The sequence below is a fragment of the Mirounga leonina genome, unplaced genomic scaffold (assembly GCF_011800145.1).
Source record: "Mirounga leonina isolate KUSES-001 unplaced genomic scaffold, KU_Mleo_1.0 Mir_175, whole genome shotgun sequence".
NCBI classification, from domain to species: domain Eukaryota; kingdom Metazoa; phylum Chordata; class Mammalia; order Carnivora; family Phocidae; genus Mirounga; species Mirounga leonina.
In genome coordinates, this window is record NW_023270453.1 from 14,427,498 (window position 1) to 14,439,520 (window position 12,023).

Below are 12,023 nucleotides of genomic sequence, written 5' to 3' on the forward strand. Positions count from 1 at the left end.
AAGATTTTATTTTATTTATTTATTTATTTGAGAGAGAGAGAGAGAGAGCGATACAGCATGAGAGGGGAGAGGGTCAGAGGGAGAAGCAGGCTCCCTGATGAGCAGGGAGCCCGATGCGGGGCTCGACCCCGGGACTCCGGGATCATGACCTGAGCCGAAGGCAGTCGCTTAACCAACTGAGCCACCCAGGCGCCCAAATAAATAAAATCTTATTTTTAAAAATTTTTTTTATTTTTTAGAGATTTTTTATTTATTTATCTGAGAGAGAGAATGGGAGACTGAGAGCATGAGAGGGAGGAGGGTCAGAGGGAGAAGCAGACTCCTCGCTGAGCAAGGAGCCCGATGCGGGACTCGATCCCGGGACTCCAGGATCATGACCTGAGCCGAAGGCAGTCGCTTAACCGACTGAGCCACCCATGCGCCCATGTTGTTAGACTTTTTATGGCACTATACAAGAGTGGTCAAGAGCATAAACTTTAGGGCCAAACAGCCCAAATTTGTACCCTTAGTTTCTATCACTTATTAGCTATAACCTTGGGAAGGTTACTTAACTTCTCTTTGCCTTGGTTTCTTTATCTGTAAAATGGGAATAATACTATCTACCTTACAGAGTATTGGGAAGGGTCAATCTTTGTAAAGCATTTCAGATATTGCCTGGAATATAGTGCTATGTAAGTGCTGGTCTTCATCATAATTATTATAACCTGATTCTCCAGTTTACAAAGGAACTCACTCTAGGGTTCAACTGAACAAAAAAGTATTAGGTACTTATTATGTGTAAGACACGGTGCTGGTCACTGTGGGTGAATCAGAAGGCTATGAGAATGTGGAAGGCATGGTTTCTGCCTTGCAGAATCTAGGAATTTCATAGAAGAGGTGAGATCACTCAAATAACTAAACCATGAAGAAACACAAATGATGCTGGTGACTATGATAATCTGGAAGGGGAAAGTAGCTTTTAAGTAGAGCTTCCCCAAATGGCAAGGGGTTCAGTGGGTGGGAACATGCGGGAAGCATTCTCAGCCAACTATAAGCCTGAACAAAGACTCATAAACAGGGCCACATGGACATGCCCGTGGGATCTAGAGAAGGCTGGAGTGAATTAAGCATGGAAACTTCAGTAAAGCGTGTCTGAGAAGAGAATATGAACCTAGATGATCTTGCAGGCCTGGGACGCCCTGCTAGTTTATTCAATAGGCAACAGGCAGCCAGGCAGACCTACTTGGTTCCTTACTCAACAGTCATTTCTCCTTCTTCCTGGACAACAAGACCCGGCCAAGAAGGTGATGAATCATGTTTGGTTAATATGTATTATGACAGTTGGACACTGCTTTATCATCTATTGGACTTCTCATCTCGTTTGCAGCTGGGAATGGCCCTGTGATCCAGTTCTAGCAGATTAGACATAAGGAGAAGTTGGCTGGGTGGCTTCTGAGAAAGTGTTTGCTTTCCCGACAAAAAGGACTGACACAGTTGGAGATTGTCTCTTCTCTTTCCTGTCTTAAGCATGTTATAGCACCTTCAGTTACAGCAATCTTCTTGAGACCCTGAGGTGACAAGGAAGAGGATGAAAAGTCAACACAAAACAGGAAGATAAAAAGAATGTGGGTATTGGGGGTGCCTGGGTAGCTCAGTGGGTTAAGCGTCTGACTCTTGATTTTGGCTCAAGGTCATGATATCAGGGTTGTGAGATGGAGCCCCATGTTGGGTTCCACACTCAGGAGGGAGTCTGCTTGGGATTCTCTCTTTCCCTCTCCCTCTGCACTGCCCTCAGCCCCTGCTTTTGTGCTCTCTCTCTCTCAAAAAAAAAAAAAAAAAAAGGAATGTGGGTATTGGATGGGAGAGTTGAATCAATGGTGACAACCTTTTGTTTGGAATTCCTGTGATGTGAAAAATAAATATCATTATGAAGTTGGCCACTGTTCACTAGGTATTCTGTTACATGCGGCCAAAAATATCCTGTCTGGTAGAGTCAAGGTTGTCTTTTAAAAAAATTCTTATTATGGAAAACCGGACAGCTACATGCAAAAGAATAAAACTGGTCCACTTCCTAACACTATACACAAAAATAAACTCAAACTGGATGAAAGACGTAAACGTGAGACTTGAAACCATAAAAATCCTAGAAAAGAACACAGGCAGTGATTTCTCTGACATTGGCCATAGCAGCATCTTTCTAGATATGGCTCCTGAGGCATGGGAAACAAAAGCAAAAATAAACAATTGGGACTACATCAAAATAAAAAAGCTTCTGCACAGGGGCCCCTGGGTGGCTCAGTCCTTAAGCGTCTGCCTGCGGCTCACGTCATGATCCCAGGGTCCTGGGATCGAGGCCCACATCGGGCTCCCTGCTCCATGGGAAGCCTGCTTCTCTCTCTCCCACTCCCCCTACTTTTGCTCCTGCTCTCGCTATCTCTTTCTCTGTCAGATAAACAAAAACTTAAAAAAAAATTAAAAAAAGAAAGCTTCTGTACAGCAAAAGAAACAATCAACACAATTAAAAGACAACCTACTGAAGGGAAAAGATATTTACAAATGACATATCTGATAAAGGGTTAGTATCCAAAATATATAAAGAACTTAACTCAACACCGTGAAAACCAAATAATCTAAGTAAAAAATAGGCAGAAGACATGAACAGACATTTCTCCAAAGAAGACATCCAGGTGGCCAACAGACACATGAAAAGATGCTCAACATCACTCATCATCAGGGAAATACAAATCAAAACTACCATGAGATACCACCTCACACCTGTCAGAATGGCTAAAATCAAAAACATAAGAAACAACAGATGTTAGTAAGAATGTGGAAAAAGGGAACCTTATGGACTTGGTGGGAATGCAAACTGGTGTAGCCACTGTGGAAAACAGTATGGGGTTTCCTCAAAAAGTTAAAAATAGAACTACCCTATGATCCAGTAATCGCACTACTGGGTATTTACCCAAAGAATATGAAAACACTGATTCAAAAGGATACATGCACCCCATGTTTATTTTGCAGCATTATTTACATTAGCTAAATTATGGAAGCAGCCCAAGTGTCCATCGACTGATGAATGGATAAAGAAGATGTGGTATATATTATTCAGCCATAAAAAAGAATGAAATCTTGCCATTTGCAACAACATGATGGAGCTAGAGAGTATTATGCCAAGCAAAATAAGTCAGTCAGAGAAAGACAAATACCATATGATTTCACTCACATGCGGAATTTAAGAAACAAAACAAATGAACAAAGGAGGAAGAGAGAGAGACACACACAAACCAGGAAACAGGCTCTTAACTATAGAAAACAAACTAATGGTGGGCGCCTGGGTGGCTCAGTTGGTTGAGCGACTGCCTTCAGCTCAGGTCATGATCCTGGAGTCCCTGGATCGAGTCCCGCATCGGGCTCCCTGCTCGGCGGGGAGTCTGCTTCTCCCTCTAACCCTCCCCGCTCTCATGTACTTTCTCGGTCTCTCAAATAAATAAATAAATCTTAAAAAAAAAAAAAAAAGAAAACAAATTAATGGTTACCAGAGGGAAGGTGGGTGGGGGGATGGGTGAAATAAATGATGGGGATCAAGAGTGCACTTAGCATACACTTATCAAGCGGACACTTACTTATGATGAGCACTGAGTAATGTATAGAGTTGCTGAATCATTATATTGCACACTTAAAACTAATATAATACTGCATGCTAACTATACTGGAATTAAAATTAAACACTTAATAACTATAAAAAGATAAAGTTAAAATACACAGTTATGGTTACAAAAAATTCTTATGGAAGATTTCAAAACAGAAGTAAAAGAAAGACTAGCATGAGTGCCCATGATGACCACTTTTCACAGGAAAAACACATTTCCGTTATTTCCTTATTTTCACCCCAGCATACTTGTACTTGTTGCAAATTCGTAGTTCCAAGTTCCCCTAAATGTCAGTTCACCGTATTAGCACTATCGGAGTATGTGAAAGCTGGGTTTTGTTTTTGTTTTTATAAATGTAATTTGTTTTAAATTCAGGTGAAATTCACATAACATAAAATCAAGCATTTTAACATGAATGATTTGGTGGCATTTAGCACATTCACAGTGTGGTACAACCATCACTTCTAGTGAGGGTGAAGAAGTTGAACACAAAATTCATAAGTAAGCATTAGGAGCTCTCAAAGTCCCTGGGTTATTGCTTGGTCTTGCATTAGGCTCGAAGCCCTCCATGGGAGTGGATGGCTCTCCTCTCTTTCCCTAAATTGGTCCTTGTCCTCTCATCAGGCATATCCTCTAGGATACACAGGGAGGGAGATGAGAGGTAAGGGCCAGGAAAGACATAGCTATGACCCAACATAGGCACTGTGATGGTTAACCTTATGTGTCAACTTGGCTGGGCCACGGTGCCCAGATATTTGGTCAAACATTATTCTGGACGTTTCTGTGAGGATGTTTTTTGGATGAGATTAACGTTTAAATAGGTGGACTTTGGATAAAGCTGACTGCTCTTACTACTGTGGCCAAGGAATGTTCCAGTGAGTGTGTGTGTGTGTGTGTGTGTGCGCGTAGTACATCTACTTTGTCTCTCAGTGGACACTTGGGCTGCTCCTATATCTTGGTTATCGTAAATAACACTACAATAAACATGGGGTGCTTATATCTTTTTGAATTTGTATTTTCATTTTCTTTGGGCAGCCATGTAGCTGTTTTGAAGTTCAGATAGTTATGGATTTATTAAGTCCCAGCTCTACCATTTTCAACACCTGAAGAAGTTACTTCACCTTCATGAAATCATATTTTTATCTGTGTTGGAGATTGTCCTGAGGAGAAAATAAGATAGGTCATACACAACACTGAGCATAATGTTGGAATATGGCTGTATTAAGAGAAGAAAGTTGGATTTCCCTCTTGTGTTTTTAAAGTTATCTTAGCAGGACTCCTGATAGAAGGGGGCATATACTGGTATTTTCACTTAAATGGTGGTAAAGCCATGGCAATATATTTTTTTAAAGATTTTATTTATTTATTTGAGAGAGAGAGAATGAGAGAGAGAGCACATGAGAGTGGAGAGGGTCAGAGGGAGAAGCAGACTTCCTGCTGAGCAGGGAGCCCGATGCGGGACTCGATCCCGGGACTCCAGGATCATGACCTGAGCCAAGGCAGTCGCTTAACCAACTGAGCCACCCAGGCACCCGGCAATATTTTTTTTAAAAGATACTCTATATAGCCAGTGGCAGAGATGAGAAATGAATGTGTACAGTAGGATTTCATTGGTCAACAGTTTCCTCTACTAGGTATGTCACGTCTAGTTGATAGAATAAACCAAGATATGTTGACATTCTTTTCTATTTTTCATTACACAGATCAAAATAAAAGTAACTATGGTATAGAGAAGGTAGAAGAAGACCACACACATGCACGTGCGCACACACACACACACAGAGTTACTGGAAAAATAGCAGGAGAAGGCCATTCCCTCCTCTCCCTGCCCCCTTCTCCACCACGAGCCCCATTTTTCACAAGAACATGGAGTATAACAAACTTTATTTTCTAACTTTCATTTTGAGACGACTATAGATACACAGGAAGTTGTAAAAATAATACATTCTATCCATGTACCCTTCATTTAGTTTCCTCACTTGTAAGATCTCGTATAACTATAGCACAATATCAAAATCAAGGACATTGTCATTGGTACTCCACAGATTTAACACAGATTTCACCAGTCTTACATGCATATGTGTGTGTGCTCAATTGTCTGCAGTTTATCACACATGTAGATTCGTGTAACCACCACCACAGCCAGGATGTAGAAGTGTTCTATCACCACAAAGATGTGCCTCAAACTCTTACCCTTGTGTAATTATACCCGGTCCCTCCCTCCTCCAGCTCCTCCTCACATCCCTAAACCCTGGCAGACACTAATCTCTTCTTTATTTCTGTAAGTTTATTATTATTTTTTAAAGATTTTGTTTATTTATTTGTCAGAGAGAGAGAAGGACAGAGAGACACCACAAGCAGGGGGGACGGAAGGAAGAGGGAGAAGCAGGCTCCCCGCTGAGCAAGGAGCCCGATGTGGGACTCGATCCCAGGACCCGGGGATCATGACCTGAGCTGAAGGCAGACGCTTAACTGGCTGAGCCACCCAGGCATCCCTCTGTAAGTTTATTATTTCAAGAACATCATATAAATGGGATCATACAGTATGCAACCTTTTGGGACTGGCTTTTTCACTCAGCATAATGTACTTGAGATCCATTCAAGATGTTGGATGTATTGCCAAAGTAATATTCCATGAGGGTGAACGTACCATAGCTTGTTTCATCATTTACCCTTGGAAGAACATTTGGATTATCTCCATTTTTTTGGTCTTCTTTACAAATAAAGCTGCTATGAATATTCATGCACAGGTTTTGTGTTTTTATTTCTCTGGGATAAATGTGTAAGAGTGGGATTCCTGGGTTGTATGGTAAATGTATGTTTTGTTTGTTTGTTTTAAAGACATTTCCACACTATTTTCCAAAGTGGTTGTATCATTTTACATTTCCACCCTCAATTCTGAGAGATCCAGGGTTTTTTTGCATCTTTGCTAGCATTTGGTATTGTCAGTTTTAAAAAAAAATTATTGTAGTGCTTCTGATAGGTGTGTAGTGATATTTTGTTGTGGTTTTAATTTGCATTTCCCTGATAGCTGAAGATATTGAACATCTTTTCATGTCTTTATCTGCAATCCATATATGCTCTTTGTGAATGTCTGTACATGTCTTTTGTCAATTTTCTAATAGGATTGTTTGTTTACAGTTGAGTTTGGAGAGTTCTTTATATAGTCTAGGTATGAGATAAGTCAGACAAGTGGTTTGTTAGATAAGTGATTTGCAAATATTTTCTTCCAGTCTGTAGCTTGTCTTTTTATCCTTTTAGTGAGGTATTTTTATAAGCAAAAGTTTTGAGTTTGGTGAAGTATAATTTAATGATTTTTTACTTGTATGGATTGTGCTTTGGGGGTCACATCTAAGAACTCCTCAGTAAGTCCAGTGGAGGTCCTAATGGAGAGAGGAAGAGTCTAGGTTTCCCTAGGTGATTGACGATGGTAGGCATGTGATGTTGAAAGTCAGCAGACCTGGAAGGGCCTTGTGAATGGAAGGAGGGGACTTGGGTGGATGGAGATAAACCTTATAACCAGAGGCTATATGGGCACTTGAGTCACTGAGTGGAGTCCAGCACAGAGGTAGACATATGGTCCTAAACCAGATGGGATGATGCATGTCAACATGGATAGGTTGGATTAGTCAGCAGCAGGCTGCTATAACAAAATACTACATACTGGGTGGCTGAAACAACATTATTTCTTATAGTTCTAAAGGCTGGAAGTCTAAGATCAAGGTGCTAGCCAATTCAGTTCCTGGTGAGAATTTTCTTCTTAGTTTGTTAATGGTGGCTTTCTCACTGGGTCCTTACACAGCTCTTCTTAGAAGGACGTGAATCCCATCATGGGAACCCCACCCTCATGACCTCATCTAACCCTAATTACCTCCCGAAGGCTCCACCTCCAAATACCATCACATTGGGGATTAAGGCTTCAACATAATTAATTTGGAGGGGGGATACGAACATTCTGTCCATAACACAGATGGTGACCAAGGACCAGAGCTCCTCCTTTACACCTCCACTCCATTCCCTGATGACTTAATGGAATTTAGAAGCAATCCAATGGATAGGTAAGAAGGCAAAGAACCCTAAATTGACTAAGAAAAATAATAATTTAATTTAATTATTAAATTATTTAAATAATTTAATTTTAAAAAACCCATATTGATGACTTATCATGAATTGGCAAGAGAATGGGAACTCAGTATGGGAAAACCTTGAGATGTAAGGAAGAAAGGATTACATATTTTTGTTCAGCAAGTCCGCACCTGTGAGATCCAAACCTGGTGCATATGTTACATAGACAGGAGGCTTTCTTGCTTGCCAGCAGGCAACAACCCCATGAGCACCACTGAAAGAACTTGATGACAGCTCTGTTTTTAGGTCTGATTCATGGAGTACAATATATCTCTCAGCATCAACCACAAAACCAACACTGTTTTGTTTTAGCCAAGAGCCTTCCAAAGACACACCTGTGGCTTTCAGTGAAAGTTCTCTGGACATCTCCCAACATCTGTCTGGAAAGGATCCGGCAAGTCTTCAGGGAGGAAACACACCCTGTAGATCAACTGCAGTTTCGCTGGCTTCTGTCTTCGTGCCCTGGAGTCAGAGACAGTAGCAGGATGGGGCATTAATATCGGGCACCGAGGCAGGTTGAACTGAATGTCCATCTCCGTGATGGCATCAGTGGATCCTCTGTGCTATTCCAAGTCTTCTGTGGTCCCACGTTAAAGCCCAGAAAATTAGGATGCCACTTGTTTCTCTAGGAATCCTTCCAAAAGAAAATAAAAATGATTCTTAACTTTGCAGTGAGATTGTTCACTGTTTAACAAGCGTTTCTACAGGGACAAAGCATTGTTCAGCTGACAAATATTTCTCTAGAATTGTTTGCTGGCTTTGAATCACACATTAATGCAGATATAGAAGATAAAGATATAGAAGATAAAGATAAAGATAAAGACCCCACCTACAGCTAATACCAAACAGTGAAGAACTGGCAAGAGAAAATAAGGCAAGATTAGTGCTAATTGTGCCTTCTGAGGACCTAGGGAATATTAAAATTATATTACTACATACAGACCTTAAAATTTTTGAAGGGAGGGAGATGCTTCTTATGTGTGTGTTTGGAGACAGATTGTAGCAGTCTCTGAAAGCAGATTTTTTGAGGGGAGATCCTTGAAGGAGCAAGGGTGTCTGGGATAGAAAAATAGAGGTAAGAGTGGGGAATTGTTGGATTAGAACTTGCTTCCCTCACCATGTAGAATTCAAGTCTATCAGGAATTCAATAGTCTGAGAGAAGATTGAGCATCCCATAGAGTATTATATTGAGGGTCTAAAATTCACTTGTTTTCCCCCAGTTCTTGTAATAACTCTTACAAAGATAGATAATTATGGGCTAAAATGTTTTTGGCAATTGAGGAGTCAATATTATGTTTTTCTTTGAAAATATTTACCTCCAGAGAGGTCAGTACTCTGTGGTCTTGCGTCCAGTCACTGGTCACGCAGGCTGGTGTTATACAAATTTTCAGTGAAATGCACAATATGGAAAGCATACCATTCTGAGTTTTCCTTATTTATTCATTAAATATTTCTCAAGCTTGGATGACATACTGGATGCTGACAAAGCATCTAAAGATGAATAAAACACGCAGCCTGTCCTTCATTGGGTCTTGGTTTAGTGAGAAAGACATGTAAACACAGAGATGAGGGCTCCATCAGAGGTATGAATAGCACTTACCTACTTGACCAGGACCATGGAGGAAGTGACATTTGCAGGATTGGGTGGGGAGCCAATGGGAGGCATTCCAGAAAGGAGAGGAATCCATGAAGAGCAAGGGTCAAGAGAGAGCAAGAGACTGTTTAGGAAACCATATTAAAATAAAATATGATGTGTTACACTTTGTGATTAGTTGATAACTTCAGCAAATCATTATCAGAAGAAATTAGAAAACTGCATTCTCTATTTCTACTTCTGCAAATCTTCTCCCTGGATAAAAATCAGTGGTTGGTAAAATAGGTAAAAAGTGGGTGTAACTAGACTCCCAAGATATCCCGGGCTCCTGAGATATATGGAGCCGAAGTCCATTTCCTCCTTAGGCCTTTTGATTGAGGGGGAAAAAAAAAAAAGCCAAAGTTGTAAGAAACTGTAGCAATTATGCAAAGTTATCAGGGGTCCCAGAGAACCACAAGGCCATATAAGTAGATAAAAATGTGAGACCAGGGAAGGAAGAAGTAGCTGGCCCAGATTAGAACAATGACCTCATAGACACTCAAAAAGGAGAATGGAGTAAAGGAGGGACCGAAGGCGGAGCCCAGAGGACTTGGGGAGGGCTTGAATCTCAGAACAGCTAGACAGAGGAACCTGGGGCTTCAGGGTACAAATTCAAGGGAGAGAAAAAGAAAATAAATGGACAACAACCCACCTTTTCCTCTTCAGTCTCTGCCTTGGCTAGCTTAGCCATCGGTTGGCAGTCTCAAGTAGAAGAGCAGGATAAAGCCCCTAACTCTAATGAGTCTGATGCTAAAATTTTGGGACCCTTGGCCCACCCTTCAGTTACTCGGGGAGCCGTTTCCTACCAAGAGCTGGCACAGAGGGCCTCTCTGAACTGTATTATCGTTTGCCAATACTGGGAATTTCAGAAACTCTCCCAAACCATGTAGCTAGATAGTGACCAGGTTGGGACTACAGCCCAGGCCTCCTTGTCCTCAGCACAGCCAGCTCAGGCTCCCACCCCCAGGCCTCCCGTCTCCTAATTCCCTGCATCAGATGTTCGTTAAGTGCTAACCATATATTTAGCACAGTTCTAGAAGTTGTGGGAGATGCTTTTGCTCAAGGAATTGCTGATCCAATTGGTAAAGATGTCCTCAAAATGAACATCATAAGCCCCAGCCCCATGGCCTACAGTAGAATTGCAGAGTCCTACAAGATGAAGAAAGGAAAACTCCTTTTTCTTGACCTTGGACCCCTGCAGAAACCAGTTGGGACAGATTTGGGAAAAGAGCAGACTGAAGGCCAAAAAGAGTTGAGACACAGAGGGGAAACAGTAGGAAGGGGAAGACAAAGACAGGATCCCAGTTCTGTGGTCCCCTTTCAAAAAACCCAGCTTTGTTCCAATTCAACTTTCAGTTCACAAGTAGGTATTTCCTTTAAGGGGGGTGGGGGGAACAGGCATGCTTTGATTCCAGAAGATTGGGGACTATCCTCCTTAGTTAGAAATGAGGAGAGGGTGTGTACATGATTCGTATGCCGCCAAGTTTCAGAGTCAGCCTGGGTACGGGGTACATTGGCAACCTCATGGTTAGATTATGTCGAAGAACTGAAAATAAAAATCCTTTGACCTGCTTCAGAGTTCTCTGTTACTGGTGGTTTTGTTGTAAAACCTCGCTGGACCAGCTACTGTTGCTTCTTGTTGGTTGAGTGTATTTCAGCTAGTGGTTAGGCTTGGAAATGATTAACTGCTAATGACAATGATTTTCTTTCCTTTCTTTTACAATGGCAACCTGTTTCTCCCTCCTTTCTTAATGTCTTTGTTGAACAAACAGCATTTCAATAAGAGTAAATAAAATATTTTAAGAGATATCACCGTAAACTAACCACCCATTCTTTTCATTTTTCATGTTTTTTTCCCTAGTTCTTATGTCCATGTGTCTGTATTTTTACCTTATACTGTTGATATGGTTATGTAATCTGATTTTTTCCTCTAGATTACACTGTAAACATTTTTCATGTTTCCACAGACCTTGTGATTCTTATCTAACGGCTGCCTAATATTCCAGAGGATGGATGTTCCATCATTTGAGTTAGCCACTTCCCTGTTCTTGGCCATCAAGGTTGTTGCCAGTCTCTCACTATCATTCAGCTCATGGATTTAGATGCAGTTTTTATAGAGACAGAGAAAACATCTTTGACAAAGCGACTGGCTTTTGAAAGTTGAAATAAACAAGTGGCTCTAGCTACACTGTGCGTCTAGCAGATAAAAAATGACACAAGGTGTGAAAGCCCGCGTGTGGAGAGTTGGCAGATAATAATTCTTATGGCAGAACAGAAATCACCACCAATAGTTTGTAACTAACACACACAGTGATATTCACTTAGAAATACGCTACGCAGTTCCATTCTAGCCTCTCCTTTTCTGCCCCCTTAAGCCAGAACTGCACAAAAGGGGACAACTTTGCTGGTACTTTCTGCATTAAACTACTAATTAGCATCCCTTGATTTGGCTTCTAAGGTTCAATGCAGGATGCCAAGAAGCATGTGCTGCTCCCTGGGCAGAAGTAAGAAGGTCTCACGTTGGCTTTATGCTGGCAGGTGGGGAGTGGTGGTGGTAGTATATATAGCAGGTGAGGGCAGGGGGGGCATACACAGCAGGTGGAGTGGTATATAGAACAGTTGGGGGGTGGTAT